General features: G+C 36.9%; 2 pseudogenes; both read right to left on the bottom strand.

Moving 5' to 3' along the window:
* Positions 1-2,731: 2,731 nt before the first annotated feature.
* On the bottom strand, positions 2,732-7,087 carry LOC109071432 (annotated as a pseudogene).
* A 4,333-nt stretch (positions 7,088-11,420) lies between these two features.
* Positions 11,421-12,243, bottom strand: LOC122144563 (annotated as a pseudogene).
* Between the last annotated feature and the right edge of the window lie 4,234 nt (positions 12,244-16,477).

Raw genomic sequence — 16,477 nt, 5'->3', positions numbered from 1 at the left:
CTACTTCACGCATAAGTTAAATCAGGTGAAGTCATAGGCTTACCACTGCTTGGACACCCTTCAGAAAGGTAGAAGCATTCAGGAAAAGACTCATTTTCCTCACACGTATTGCCAGTTTTTCAAGATATATAATGTGGTTTTTTCCAGTACTGTGATGGTATAATTATTGCTTTCTTCCATCCAAACAGTGTTACCAGTTTCTGTCAAAATAAAAGACACTCTAGTTATTGTAAATAATGTAAAATCATTTTTAAAATGTATTTTTACATTTCCTGAAGAAATTATGAGTGCAAAACTTACCTCTATGATGCCAAAGCATCTCTTTTTCTTTGCAATGCAGTAGCAATGATGTTCTGAAGTGGGGGGGTTTTCAGCACTTTGCAATGCGGTTGCCCTTCGTGGCCCAAGGCAAAAAAAAAAAAGACACCTTAGAGTCTCAATGGGAGCTAGTTTCATGCGTTTTTAACAATTCAGGCATCTAATCTAGACCTGGACCACGTGCAAATGCCCTCCAATGTACAATACAAGAAGCAACTCAGTCAAGACTTACTGTTATGGCATATTGGTTGTTAGAGGCCACACATATGTACAATGTTACTCTTCCCAATGGAAATACATTTAAAATGTCAGACATTTGGAAGCCCTGTAATCTACATAAGCGAGTCAATATGAATTAGATATCTAGATGAAGCAACTGCAACAAGCTCCAACATTCATACAGAACAGCTAACATTTGTTTTTTTTTTTCAAAACAGTGCAACACTTTTGATCAGTCAGGTCTTGATTATGCCCAGGGATTAGCATCATCACGGATACATTTTTTATATCTGTATATAGCCAAGTTTAGTATGGAAATAGGATACCTCGTTGAAAGAAATCACGATCAAACTGGGTTACATGAAGTGTGAATAAGTGAAATAAAATCCATATTCTGATCACACTCCAGTCAATGCACAATGGGAAAACAACACAGATTTTTTCAGTAAATTATGCCTGCATTGGGAGATTCCTCACTGTTTTGGAGCAACAGGAAGAGGGTGCTGGAGAAGGATTTCCATCTGAAGACGGATGACTGTGTGTTTGGTGAGTTGATGTGTGGGGTGTGAGTGAATCAACTGGCTCTTCCATGTGCTTGAGGCTGCAGGATATTTCATTCAGAACGGTGCAAGACTTTCTGAAACAATCAAGGAGCGAGCCAAGTGCTTGTTTAAACAGGACCCTGTTGCCACCACTGCCCAAATAAAGAGTTGCAGATATAATGCAGCTTGTTTGAGTTTAGAGTGAAAGAAATGTGTTGGCCGGCTCAGAGATGATGACAAGGGCTTCCCTCAGCATGAAGTATGGTAATTACAACCCCATGAGGGCCGAGGCAGGCCTGAGCTACTGGAGGAAAACCTCTCCTGTTTTTCGGCCTGATCTCCATGCTCGTGTGATACTGAATCAATCTTCATTTCCTCTGCCAGCTTAAACTTGACAGACAGACATCACATGTGGCTGGAAATCAGAGGGAATCGCCAGATTTTTTTTCACACAAATTTGACCAGTTTGATAGATGGTGCCCATTTGTTTTTTTTTGTGAAATTTTAGTTTTATCTTAAGTGTCTCATACTGTATCCATTTGTTGGTGGTGCTGCAACTCAGCATGATTTTCGGTAGTACCCAGCCCATACGGGCCAGCCTCTGGGGCAGTCCTGGCCTCCTGTCAGGTTTGTGTGTTCACGTTGTGTGTGTTTCACGTGGACGGGGTTCAATGCAGAGCACAAATTCTGAGTATGGGACACCATACTCCATACACCACTACATCAGAGCGGTGGCTGAGGTGTAGGGGTCGACATGTCTGTGGGTAAATCGAGGATTGAGTGTTTTTAGCAGGTCTTGAAAGTTTGATCTGCGCATTATGACACGTGAATTGAAGACAAAACTGAAAACATCACAAGCTTTTTGAAACAAGATATTGTATTAATAATAAGACAATTAATATTGGTGGTTCAGTTCAATATATTAACATTCCAGACAGGGCTTTGCAGATACCTGACGACCTAAACATGTGCCTATCTTGTGGTTATGGCTTAGAAACAATAATTATAATCTAAATATATATGTATAATATTTTTGGTTGATCAGTAAAAAGTAAGTACACGTTTGAAGTCAAAAAAGTTCATCAAGTTTCATCAAACGCATTTGTTTAGGTTTTAGGAGACAACGTTGATGAAAGGTTTTGTCCCACAATGTATATCAGCTGCAGAACGAGGCTAATTTAAATAGCTCAGCTTTATTATTATTTTCTCCACTAGGTGGGGCTGTGTGCCTAAATAGAATTCTTCTCAAGCCAATTCTAAAGAAATTACATTCTTTCATGCTCACCTTTTTTTTTCTCTCTCTCTCTCTCTCTCTCTCTCTCCTGTGGAGATTTACACACATTAACCACAATACTAAGGTTAAATACCATACTCTTAAATAAAACACAAAATTATATCACTGTTTCACAAGCTAGCAAAAATAATTTATACAATGCAAAATTTGAAAGGTTTATGCAACATGAGTTGGACTTTACATGAAGAGAATCATCATCCAACCCTGAAAATTGATAGAGAAAAACAGTGGCACAGACCGTCACAGATAGCTTACACTAATAGAGGAGTTTATGTCACTTACAGACAGTAAACATAATGGCAATAGTAGCCTATGGGAAGTACACACACAAGCGTGACAGGAGAATTACAGGACCAAGTCAATGTCCTGAAGGCAAATTCTGCTCAATAACTGCTGAAGGAAAAATTCAGAAGGAGACATTCTTTCACAAAGAGAAAGGTCACCACTTTAGCAGTTTTGCATATGATTATTAAAGTCACTGATTAGAGCGTAGTTCATTTTGCCCAGCCGCTTGGCCACGCCCTGATAGGCCAGTTCAATCTCTCTGTCTGCCGCGACAGGTGTTGGTGAATTCATCCCGGGCGAAGCGCTTCTGCAGGTACTTGCTCCAAACTCCACTGAACTCTTGATGGGATCTCGAAGTTACGGTATTTCTTAGAAACCACCTGAATGTGGGAAGAAAAAAATAATCAAATGAGACACTGCTAGTTTAAGATCCAAACAAATCATCCTATAAGGATTTTAATAAATGTCAAGTTGGGGCAAGTTGTCACATGTATTTATAGCCATGTTGCAATGCATCAATTGCAAATTGCTATTCATGAAACAGCAACAATGTAAAAAGCCATTGTGACCTTCATTTTTGTAGTGCTTTATACAATAAAGATCGTTTCATAACAGATACTGCAATTTGTAAGATATTTGCTTGTTACTTTTAAATTTTTTTACTGTTTCCTGAATTGTTTTTACCGCTTTTAATTTATCCATTAATTAGGCTTTAATACATTTTTGAAATGAAGATATTACAGATGCCCGGTAAATGACTTTTTCTTTTACTTTTAGGTAGTATTTCATATATTCGGAAAAAGGTATTATTCTCAAATCGATGTCAATAAACTGCAGGATCCCATTGTGGCAACTAACCCCATATGTTAGGTGTGACAACAACATGACCTGCTGTTTTTTTCCTGCTCAAAAATGGTGGGAATGTTCAAAAAGACTTTAAAGTGTGTATCTGTGCAGAAACTGATTTTATAAAGTAAACCCACCCACGAGAAACATTCACTGCAATACAAAGGAACATATTTCAGCAATGAAAAAGCAAATATTTTTGGAACTTTTCAGCAATTAACACTGTTTTATTTTGCACTAAATGATCAATTACTGCAGATTCTACAGCGGTACGTCACCTTCACTACGTGCAGTTTAGGGGAGGAGGTTGCAGTCTGCGAGCGTTAATTCATTGCCGTCCAAGTACTTGCGGTCGGCGCATTTTCTTCCTCCTCCCCCGTACTATCGGCATCAATCTCGTCCGCAGAGGGGAGTTCAGGAAGTTGTCCAGTTTCAGCTTCAGAGCTTTCATAGTAGCTCCCTTCTCCAGACCTGCACAGCCAAAAGTTTGATATGTGCTTGTGCTGAATGTTTTATTTTGAAGAAATACAGTGGCTTTAATTCAAGACAATTCCCTGTAAAGGCTTAGCGGAATGTAGATGAGCTCTGGATAACATGTGGCTCCATATTTCGCCGTTGACATGAGCATCCATAAAGAGCTGTAGATATCCTCTGAACCTGTCTAATAAGTCATGAAGCAGACACTAAACTCACTTGCGTTGGCTCCTGGATTTGTGTTCTTGATGTAGGCTGAGAACTTTGCAAAGATGTCATTTCCGCCGTGTTGGACTCCTTGTTCTTCGCAGCCAGTTTTTGGATACCTTTGGACGTAAATGAAAAATATGCTGTTTACAATTACATAAACAATTTATCCATTCTGTGAACATCCTGTCAACCTACTTTGGGAGGCGCTAGCATCTCTTCCAAGAATTCCTCGATTTTGTTAACGTCTGTTCACTTAGCCACATGAAGGTAAGGAATGGTGGAGGAGTACCAGAAAGTATCAGATTATGAAGATCAGCTGGTTTCCTTGAAAGAAATATGGAAAGATTTCCTGATTTTTAATGATACTGCGTTCACATCTGATTTTTGATCCATTTACGCATAACACAGGCAATGAAAATGCTTGATAAACACAGATTTCTTTGCTGTGTGTTTATGTATTCTCGATGGAAACAGGACAGGACTTTTGGGTGGGACATATCTATCTAAAGCTAACACACAGACATTAACTAAAAGCCACAACATTTTCTAACAGCATAACTCTCTTGCCCTTAAAGCAGATTTTTAAATACAATTTTATTACCTTTTCAGGGCTCTTCGACAGTGGTGGCCATTGAACCACACGACTCCCTTCAGCCACAAGATCATAAAAAGCCTTTGAGAAAAAAGGACAGTTTCAGATATGCTTTCTCCATCACTGCCAGCCTGAGGAACACAAACTGATAAATCAGTATACCAGACTCAATGCATCAGCATCATAGAAGTACATTTACATTTATGCATTTAGGGGCAGAAGCTTTTTATCCAAAGCTACTTACAGTGCATTCAGGTTATACATTTTTTATCCAAATGTGTGTTCATTGGGGATTGAACCCCTGGCTTTTGTGTTGCTAACACAATGCTCTACCACTGAGCCACAGGAACATTACTATGATATCACCAGACACCAGACAACATCTTGAAAAATCGCGAAAATGAATTAACTGTATCAGCAATGTAAAAATTCATGCAATGAATTATGACCTAAAGCCATATAATACACATTTTATTTCATTTTGCATTTTTATGTATAAAAATTTATTCATTTTATACATAAAAATGTATAGAAAATGTTTAATTTAGTGCAGGCAAGATGTTTTGCAAGATGATTAAAAATGTATCATTAGGCCAAATGTGAGATGTATTATACCCCTGAAAGACAGTGCAGCCCCCAGGCCGTGCATGAAGTGCAAGCTCTTTGATACAATAGTACACACAACAAAAAGAACCAAGAGGAGTTTAGTGCCCAAGGTCCAGATCTGAGAAATTGAGCCATGCCAGCTACCAATAGCATCCTTGGACGGGCCAGAAACCGAGCCCGATATCAGATTTCGCGCAGCGGGAGCGATTATGCCGGGTACATTTCCAGGACCTGCCCCAGGAAGCCCACAGCAAAGGGGTGTGGCGGCATACGGTAAACGGGTGCACACAACGATGAGTGAGTCCATCATCCGCGGCCGCCACCAACATTAGGGGGAGCGAGTAATTTAACAGGGGAGGGATAAAAAGGGCCAGAGAGGGGGGGGGGTGCAAAGGAGGTGAAGGGCCCGTGAGGGGCGCAGTGACCGAATGTCTGAATTATTGCGGATGGGACACAGGAAGACGGGGAGGACACTACTAAAGCCACATTCCCATGAAGAAGGGGGCCAAGGGGGCAAGGACTACAAGAGGAGTGGAGTAGGGAAATGAGGGCGTGAGGCTTAAACAGAATGGGCACAGCATGTGAGTGTAGGACGCTCCCCGGGGCACCGGGGGAGGGCTGGAGGGGGGGCCATGCAGAACTGAGGCACAGTTGTCTCGGGGGGCGAAAGCCGGGGTTGGGCCACAAAGAACCCGGAACAAGGCCAGAGAACCGGGCCACGGCACGACCAAAAGTGCCTGATAGGGGAAAAAGAGGGTTAAAAATATTCGGGGACACTGAGAAAACATGGGGGACGGAAAAGGGGACGGAGGACCCCAAACTAGCCTTTCTGGCGGCAGGGACTGGGAAACAGAGGGGGGGGGGCCGCGGCTGGAGAGGACAAGAAAGAGATTGGGGGAAGACTGCTGTTAAGTCAACAGGTGATTCGGTAACCGGCGAGCAACAAGAGCGGCGGGGTGGGGGCAACAGAAGAAAAAGAAACGCAGACAAGGGTGCGTAAAAGGAAGCAGACACAGCAGGCAAAAATGGAAAGACTAAAAGGGAGGGGCGGGCAAAGCACGAAAGCGAATTTTTAAGCAACGCAGAGGAGGTCATATAATAGGGGAACAAGGAGAACACGATTTTGTCAACCCCGGGCACTAAGGGACTGTCACGAGGAAGCCGGCCAGGAAGGGAACGGAAGGATGCTACTGGAGGGGCAAAGACAGACAGTGTCTAACCCTTCTGTGATTATGACAGTTCTTTTTGATTTATAGAAAGGTTTTATATTGTCTTCTATCAACATTTCACCTCATTCTTTCACCAGTTTCAGCTGGTAACGGTATCCAAACATCCACCACATCTAAAAACCCCAATGCAAAGGAACCACAGAAAGCAGCAGAAGAAATTAGACACTTAGAACACAGAGGAATTAGAGCATGAGGTGTTGATCGAAAGGAAGAAATAATTCAAAAGCAGCCCAAAGTTTCTGCTTTGGACAAAAGTGTCCCGGCCCATCTTAACCTCAAACCAAACTGCTAGAACTGTCCAGAAAGCTTTTCAAAGTAATACCAACACTGACCCCTGACTGTTGATTAAATGTGCAACATGCAAACACAGCCATTGAGTTTAGACCCGCGAGGGCCAGTAAAGCTTATCGTCATGCTTACCTTCACAAAAGCGTCGATATCAGTCTTTGTCCTCCTCATTTGAGGTCATATCGCTTAAACTCACTCAAATTCAAGAAGCTGATGGGAGAATTATGAATTTGTGGCTTAGCACTCCTTGGATGTTTGGAGTCTTTTATGCGTCCGGTCGGCGGGGGTGTTGTGAGGGTCTCAGCGCTTGCCAACAGGTCGGTGGAGGTGCGGTGCTTGTTTTGATTTGGCCCCTCGTGGTCAGCTGTCAGTGAGAGCCGCTCTGACTGGGGTCAGCAGGAGGGCCAAAAATAGCCTCCGCGTAGCGCAGGAGCAAAAGGGAGGAGTTCGTCAATCATACCAGCTCAGTGTCGCTCGGGTCCTTTATAGAAACGTGATGAATCATATTTCACTCCTTCTTCCTGTCAAAACCTGAGCCGAATCACTGACCTCCTCACAGCACTGGTGCGAAAATCCAAAACTGGGCTTAGAAGTTATGCAAAACATTATTTTCCTTACTAACCCTTACCCATTTTTTTCTCATTACCTTCAACGTATTCAGAAGCAATACAGATGTGGGCGACAGTAAGCACACATTTAATGGGGCCACTGTCTCTGCCCCAGTTCATAATCAGCTGGTGGTTCAGTTTGGGAGGGTTATGGGTAAACTATTCCTGCAAGTTCTCTCTAAATATAGAGCCGTAGATTCCCCTGAACACTCACTTACACATGATTACTGACCTCAGGACTGTACAGTAACAATACACACTAAACCGCTAAGCTCTGTATTGAACAACAGCTAAGCAGGTAAGCATTTGTGGTACGCCACATTAGATTAAGCACACTGAAAAGATGTAATAAGATTTATTTATACACAAAAAATATCTAAAAAGTTTAGATTGCCATTAAATGTATTTATTTATTTTTTTATTTTAAAGGAAATTAACACTTTTATTTAGCAAGGATGCATTATCTCAATCAAAAGTGACAGTAAATACATTTTTTTATTATTATTATTTCAAATAATTTAATAAGACTAAACACATGACCATATAAGTCCATTATATGTATTTTGTTTAAAAATTTATTATTTTATTTAGCAAACTTAAATTTAAACTGAATTAAATTGACAATAAAATCTTTTTGAAATTTTATTTTAAATGAATGTTTGACTTTATACTCTCATTAAAAAACCCAACAGAAAAAAAAAAAATGAATAATGGTTTTATCAAAAATATTATGCCAACTGTTTTCACACATTGATAATGATAAGAAATTGCAATATTTAAGAATTGATAATAAGCAAATTTGAATGATTTTTGAAGGAGCATGTGACAGTCACTGAAGACTGGAGTAATGATGCGAAAATTCATTTTTGACCACAGCAATAAATTACATTTTAAAATATATCCAAATAGAAAACAGACTTTTTGAATTGTAATCATATCTGACAATATCACTCTTTTTTTTTAATTAAGTAAATTAATGCGCCTGAGTGGCAGATATGAACATACACTATCAGCCAAGAAGTCAATTTCTCCTAAATTAAAATCAATTATATACATAAAAAAAGAACATTACATATCATATTTCTCACTTGTTCTATAGAATGAGAGATGACTTAATAAAAGTCACAACTGAGTGTCCTCACAACAGTGTCATGATATACAGTAACATGCTGTAGTTCACCTGCATGTTTACAATAACAAAGTGAGACCTCTAGTGGCCAAAAGACACACAAAAAACACACATAAACTGTAAATATCTGAAAAAGATATTTTATTTCAGAGTGACAAAAGGTTCCATAGAGTTATTGCTTTGCATATTTTTCATGAAATTCAAAAAGCTGTGAACATACGAGACGAACATTTAATACAAATACTGCAAAAGACGGGTGATTTCCTGTGCTTCAGTAACTAAAGATTGATGCGAAATAAATATTGACCATGCTAAACGTTCAGACAACACTGCAAGAAATACTTATAGAATGACAAGTAATGGCTAAAAGTCAAAAAAACATTTTACACAGCTTTTCAAATGTCTTTCTCTAAACAGTCAAAAAAAAAAAACCACAGCTTACCAAGTCAAAAACAACTTATTTCCTAATAAAATTAGCATATCATTTTAAAAAGAACAACTGCTATTAAATAAAAAAAAAAAATCCCTGTTATACAAACATTTTAAAGCATGAATAAAAATTCCTCATGTCAAAAACAGTAACATTTCCCTTTCCCCCAAATCTGAAGCTACAGATTACAAAAGCTTTACAGTGCATTCACACATACAACAATCTCTGAGAAATATTCAACCTCGATCGTTCAACTACACAGAAACATTCAGGTAAAAGCCCTCATAAACCCTAAACCCCAGAAATATTCCTCAGTAGGGGTTCAAGAAGAAAATTGTGAGATTTAGCATTTCTTTAGTTGGTTTGATCTAAATAAACCTTTTCTGAAAAGACCAAGCAACCTCTTAAAAAAAGAAATAAATATTCATATTTAACTGGCTGTGTATTCTCTGGCAGTGAAAGCAGATAAAACATGTGACTTAATAAATAAAATTTCACTACAGGAAAAATCAGTACGGGCATTTTCAATTTACCCTCAGAAAATCCTGTTTTTCACTGAAAAAACTTTTTAAAAATTTGTTATTGCTTAGTTTGCTTTTCCCCAAAAAAGCTTTGCTACCAAGTAGAAACCTTTTGCCCATCAATTTTTTTTTGGTTTTACTTAAATTTACGAGTTTTTGGGGGGAAAATCCCACAGCATTTTAAAAGAGCAAAAGCAGGGAATACATCAAAACCCTGACTGATAAATCATATGCATAGATTTTAAAGGCATATTTATTTTCCATTGTAATGCAAAAAAAACCCATTACGGGAATAGCAAGATTTTATCCTTGGGAAAAATTTTTGGGGAAAATGTACTAAACAGCATGTTTTGTGCGTGGGAATTTTTCGGGGAAATGACAAACCCAAAAATCAAAATATTTTCAGCCTTTTTTTTTTTTGGGTATTTTTTGTTGCCCAGGGAAAGGGAAAACTTATTTCTGCCAAAAAAAATAAAAATTTGGCGAATTTCTTCCCAATTCGGCTTTTTTTTCTTTGGGGAAAAATTTTGATATAAACTTTTAAAGAAAAAATTTTAAAACTGGGTTTTGGAAGAAAAGTCTGAATTTGTGAGATAAAAACTCAAAATTGTGAGATAAAAGTCAAAACCCCCCTTTTTATTTTTTTTTTTTTTATCTGTGACAGAAAAAAGTTTTGATTTTTTCCCTCGAAAATTAAACGAGTTATAACTTCCCAACCCCTGATTTTTTTTTTTTTTCCACAAAAATTAGTTTATTTGCCAATTCTGATTTTGGGAGTTTTTCTTGCATTTCTGAGGACAAAAAACTTATTACAAAAGAAAAGTTACAAAAAAAACCCTTTTTTTGGGAATTTTTCCTTCAGAATTTTTGATTTTTTTCTTGCTTTTTTAAATTTTTATATCGGAAATTTCTGGGGGAAAAAACAGCAAAGGATTAAAAAAAATTGAGCTGAAAGGTTCGATTACCCTTTTTTATTCTTTATTATTGGGGGAAACAAGTTTTGAAATTTTTTCCTCAAATGATGACTTTTTAATTTTCAGTTCTGATTTTTTTTTTTTTAAAATTAAACAATTTATTTTCCAAAATTTTCAAAGTTTAATCTTTTAGTTCGGGGGGAAATAAATCGGAACTGCGAGATAAAAAGTCAAATTGTGAGTTAAAAAGTGAAAATACCTTTATTTTTTAAAATTCCCAAATGCAAAAAAAAAAATCCCCTTGGGCCCCCTTTTTTCATCAAAATTTAAAAAATTTCACATGTTCCTTTTTCCCCCATTTTAAACATCCAAAACTCTAGGAAATCAGATAAAAGTCAAAATTGGAAATATATGTAAAAATAAAAAAAACAAAAAAAAACTTTGCATTTCCCTTTTTTTAAGGGTTTTTTTCTGTGCAGAAATAAGCTTCCATATCGGGAAAAGGAAAGGAAAAAAAGGGGTAGTTCACCAAAAATAAAATTTCTGTCATTTTTCCCTCACCCCCATTTGTCCCAAAACCTTTTTGGGGTTTTTCTTTCTTTCCGGGTTATACATAACAGAATAATTTTTGAAGAATGCGGGAAGCCAAACAAATCCCGGGGATCCTTTAAACCCACAGTTTTTTTTTCCAAGTCAAGGGGTAAACCAGAAAACTTTTTGGGTTTCACCGACTTCTTAAAAAACCGTTTTTTTAGGCTCACAGGAGAAAGAAAACCTGAGGGGTGATTATAAAAAATTTTTTCAACCTGAACGTTTATGAAGTATTTCTATCTCAGCAGCTGCTGATAATGTTGAGGACATGTTTTGTCATGTTGTTTAGACTAAGATGATTCATCATTATTAATTTTACCCTTACAGTTTCAATGTGATTGTCATCTCTGCACCATTTCAGCATTTAAAGGAATCACTGAGATGAACTATTCCTTAACACGTGCTTGTATGGAGTCAGATCTCTCCATCCAAGACAGAACCAGCGTCTAATAACTCGCTCCATTCCAGCAGCGGCTCGTCATCATCATCCTCCTCTAACTCCAAGCGGGCGAACGGACGTGAAGACGAGACATCTCTGTTCTTCATCAGCTTGAACAGACAGGTGAAGATGGTCAGGATGATCAGAACCCCGATGACGAGGCCCACCGCTAGCGCTAGCCCCCGCACTGCTCGTTAACTAGCGCACAGCGCACGTGAGCGAAGCTGCCGTTGTTGGCATCGGAGGGACGCCCATGAGGTGGCACATGAGCGGGTAGAGATCCACACTGTTAAAGCTCGACATCTTGTAGCCTTTGCGAAATGCGGGCCCATGGGCGGCCAGGAAGGGGTGCATGCTGGGAAACGTGTTGTCATAGCCATGATCGCCCACTGCATAAAACAAGAAACAATATGCATTTTGCAAATACCATTAAAAAATTAAATTTAACAGGAATTTCAAATAGTAAATCTTTCAAGAGGACGAATGTGAAAGAACACTTACGGCGCGGGAGTTTGCCATTTTTGACAATCGTCCAGCCTTCGTCTGCCACCAGAAGGATTGGCTGAATCCTTCCGTTGTTTTTATAGTGCAGCCGATCGGGAACGTCGTCCTTCAGGTACACCTTCATGTGACGGTGACAACTGGACAGGTTTTTGTATACAGTCGAATTACCTGTGAATGAAATTAAAAAAGAAATATGATGAAACATGCCTATTAGCAGGCCCAGACGGAATCTGTGGACTGATTTTGGAAGGAAAACCGTGGGATTCTGAGGAACGGATATAAACGAGGTAAAATGCATTGAATTTAGCTGAGACTAATAATGACAGACCAGCACCGTAGACCAATATCTACAGCCTTGTCTGTGGACTATGCATTAATCCAAAACATTTTTTAAATAATGTGTAAAATAAGAGTTAATTTAAATTTTGTATTAATGTTATATTAATGTTTTTTAAATTTGTTAATTTAAAAACTGATTAAATATTTTTTAATGTAATTTTTTTAATAGAACGGGGACTTTGTACATGATTTTTTAAAATTACTATATTAACTGCGTTTTAATTTTTTTTTCACTTTGATTTTTAGTTCAATTTTTAGTAATTTAGTTTTTTTTTGTCTTTTGTGAATCTTTGTAGAAAGTTTTTGTTTTCTAATAAAGGTTTTTTTTTATTTTATTTTTAATCGTTTGTTTATTAGTTTTTTTAATAGTTTTAGTTTTTTTTTTAGTTTATTTATTTATTTATTGTTTTATTTCAGTTATTTGTTTTTTAAAAATTGAAATTTTATTGCAAGTAACATTTTTGGGTTTAGTGAATTAAAACCCTTTTAAAAGCATTAAATTTTAAAAAAAAAAATATTTAACACAAATTAAAAATTATATTAAAAATAATAATTATGGGGTTTGGGGGCCCCTGGACCAAAAAAGGCAAGTCTTAAGTCTCGGATATATTGTAGAAAATGCCAAAAAATTGTAGGGGGTCAAAAATTTAGATTTATTTATGCCAAAATCATTGGAAAAATTAAAAGATCTTTTTCCATGAAGAATTTTATAAATTTTCTACCGAAAATTATCAAAACTTTTTTGTTTAGTTAGCATGCAAAGAACTTCTTGGACAACTTTAAAAGGATTTTCTAAATATTAGTTTTTTTGCCCCCCAAATTACGGGTTTTCAAATTTTGTATTCAGACAAAAAAAACCTATAAAAAGCTACACAATGGAAAGTTTATTTTTTCGCTTTCGATGAGTTAAATCCAATTTTGAAAAATTGCATTTAAAGAAGGTTTTTGGGCCCCTCCAGGGTCTACCCCACAAAAACCACACACCCCCACACACACACATATTATATTAAAATTTTAGATCCCCTTTAAAAACCCTTTAAAGAAACCAAAAAGAAATTTGGGGATAAGGGAAAATTTTTTTTTAAAATAAAACACCACAAAACACAGTTCCTGGGGAGAAATTTTCTTTATAATATAAACATCCCTTCCAGGGGGATTATGGCACCCACGGGAGTGAGACCCAACCCCCAAGCGCCTGCCTGAGCAGGCCAGCTTAATAAGAGCTTTGAAAACACTGGGCCTCCGTGATCACTAGTGTGAGCGTTTTTTTCCCCCTAATCGTTTTTTTGGGCTCCATCAGGGAAACCAAAATGACCTCCATTCCCTTTTAAAAAACCGCCCTCCTGTGGTTTACGGGGGTAAATGTGTCCGCTCCGTCGGCTCTTCCCAAAACAGACGGCAAAAATCACAGATTTTCCGGGTCATCCAGTGTGAGGGTTTTCCCCGCTCTTTGGAAAGTCACCCTTTGGGGTCGTACAATTGGTATTTTAAAAGTGTGGTTTTTTAATATTGACATCGGTTTTTCCCGGCCCCATTGCGGGGGTGGGTATCCAACCCTCCACGGCCCCCCAAAGGAGTGGCTTGTTTCCCCCAGGGAAAAGGGCGCTGTATTTGAAAGGAGAATTTTTTTTCGACCCGGGCAATAAAGGCCCGTATCCCCGGGTCTCCGGACAGCCCCGTGAAACTGTAATGATTGGGGGAAAGTTTTTGTGTGAACACATTGGTCCTCACCCAAGACGCCCCCGGAGAAGAACCTCTCGAAGGGGAAAAAAGTTTGTTTGGGATCTGCACAAAAACCATCAAACGACACCAGGAGGGAGGAGGCCATCATTCCCAGAGCCCAGTCTTTTTGGTTTTTCCGGCGGCACAAAAGGGGTTTAAATAAATACAGGCGACGAAAACGAAAAACCGCCCCGCACCTAGGGCACTTGGGGCCCACTTTTTTCACTGTGAAATATGAAAGTTTTTTAAAAACAGCACAACAGCTTGTTAAGTCCCATAACAAAAGAATTTTCCCACAAGTCATAAATTTTCCCCTCTTTCCCTACTTATAAAATCAATTAATTGTGCCCTTTACCAACCCCCCCCGAACTTTACGACCACATATACGAATGTACAACTTTTTTAAAAAAAGATTTATTTCATCAAATCCCAAAATGGATATATAAAAAAAAACTAATAAAATTACAAAATTTACTATTCTTAATTTTTAAATTTAAAATTGAAAAAGTTGCTTTGTACATAGATACAAAGATAATGTTTTATTTTAATTTAAATTTTTTTATTATAATAAACTTTTATTTTTTCCCATCTGATTCATGATAAGTTTATCAAATAATAAATTTAGTAAAGAAATTTGTTGTTTTATGAAAAAGGGCTTTTGTAAATATTGTTATAAAAAACTTTTCAAAATTTTTTAATTTCAGGTCAATTTTATTTTTTTTTATACTTTCAAAGTAATTGAAGGGTAACATACGTCGTTTTAAAAGTCTATTGATTACGGATCTATATTAAACATTCTAAGGTCAGTGCATAATCAGTCTTTTTTCCCGGGACAAAATTTAAAAAAGTTTTTTTTTTTCTTTTTTTAAAGATTTTTTTTATTAGTCCCAAAAGGTTATATAATAAAATTATTAATATTATTATAAAAACAATAATAAAATTACTAAATTAACTAAAATTATTCTTTAATTTTTTTTCAATCTAATTGAAATAATGTTTCATTGTAAAGCCTAAAAGAAAATTCTTTTTGTGTTCTTTTTTAATTTAATTTTTTTTATTTAATGAAAAACTTTTTTTTTTTTCCCATCTGTTTCACGTTTAATCGAATCAAAATAATAAAAAGCTAAATGTTGTTTTATGATAAAGGCTGTGGCAAATATTAGTTATAAAAAACTTTATTTAATAATTTTTAATTCAGAGTCAATTTTATTTTTATTTTTATACATTCAAATTAAATTGAAGGTTGCATATGTCGGGAAAAAGTCTATTGATCACGGCTATTTTAAACACTTTAAAGGTGGGCCAAATAGACTTTTTCCGGGAAAAATTTATTCAAAAAAGTTAACTTTTCAAATTTTAAAATCAAATGTTTTCGATTAGAATCACATTATAATTTTAAACCCCATGACCGGAATTCAGCTTTTAGTCAATATGGACAGCCAAAAGTTTTTTACCTAAAAAAGTCCACTTTCCATTTTAACTTTTTAAAAATAAATGACAATAACTAGAATATCAATATTTATAAAAAGAAAAACGACTGTGTAAAAATATGTTTTGTGTAAAAGGGAAAGTGATAAGGGAGCACCTGGGACAAAAACGTCCTTCTAAATCCAATACAGAGCGGATTGTGCAAAACATATTGAATCACATTCAGTGGAGCTGATCAATAATCAATACAGAGCGGATTGAAAAAACCCCCTTTTTAATACAACCAATTCTATAAAGAAAAAAGGCGTTCGGAGCAGAACGTTCACAAAAAACTACAAAAAAACCCCAAACCCCGAAAGAAAAAAAAACAGTTCCCCAATAAGTCAAGGCCCCGATCAATTATTATGATGGGCATTGTTTATGATATTATAGATGATCAATGACGGGTTTGGCCGAACTTAGCCATTAAGGAACTCCAGAAAAAGCCGAAACATGAACGTACCTTTCTGCTCGGGACGTCGGAAAGCGTGTTATTTTAAAGCAAAGCATTAAACTCTTCGGTGTGCGATCCGATTTAAAAAAAAAATGTTCTGGGTTTGATGGGTTTTTTGCGCCCCCAAAAAACGATACGAGTGCGTCACAGAATGCTGACAGCTGCAGCAGCCGAAAGCGAGGGAAGTCCCCCCCCGCAGGTGCCCCCCGGGTCTACAAATAATTTTTTTACAATTAAATAAAAAATAATTAGGAAAAAAATACAATTTTTTTTTAACTTTCCAACTCAACCGACGTTGGTTCGAAAATGCTAAAAACGCATTTTTTCCGTCTTCCTTTTACCCTCTAACTTTGATTAATTTTTAATTTTAAAAAACAAAAAAAACAACACTCGACCCTCTAAAATTGTGTGATTTTTTACAATTTTTGGATGCTTTTGTTTTCCAATCGTTAAAAA

The sequence above is a fragment of the Cyprinus carpio genome, unplaced genomic scaffold (assembly GCF_018340385.1).
Source record: "Cyprinus carpio isolate SPL01 unplaced genomic scaffold, ASM1834038v1 S000006726, whole genome shotgun sequence".
Classification (NCBI taxonomy): Eukaryota; Metazoa; Chordata; class Actinopteri; order Cypriniformes; family Cyprinidae; genus Cyprinus; species Cyprinus carpio.
The sequence above is the reverse complement of the archived record's forward strand: the minus strand, read 5'-3'. Positions and strand labels throughout refer to the sequence as shown.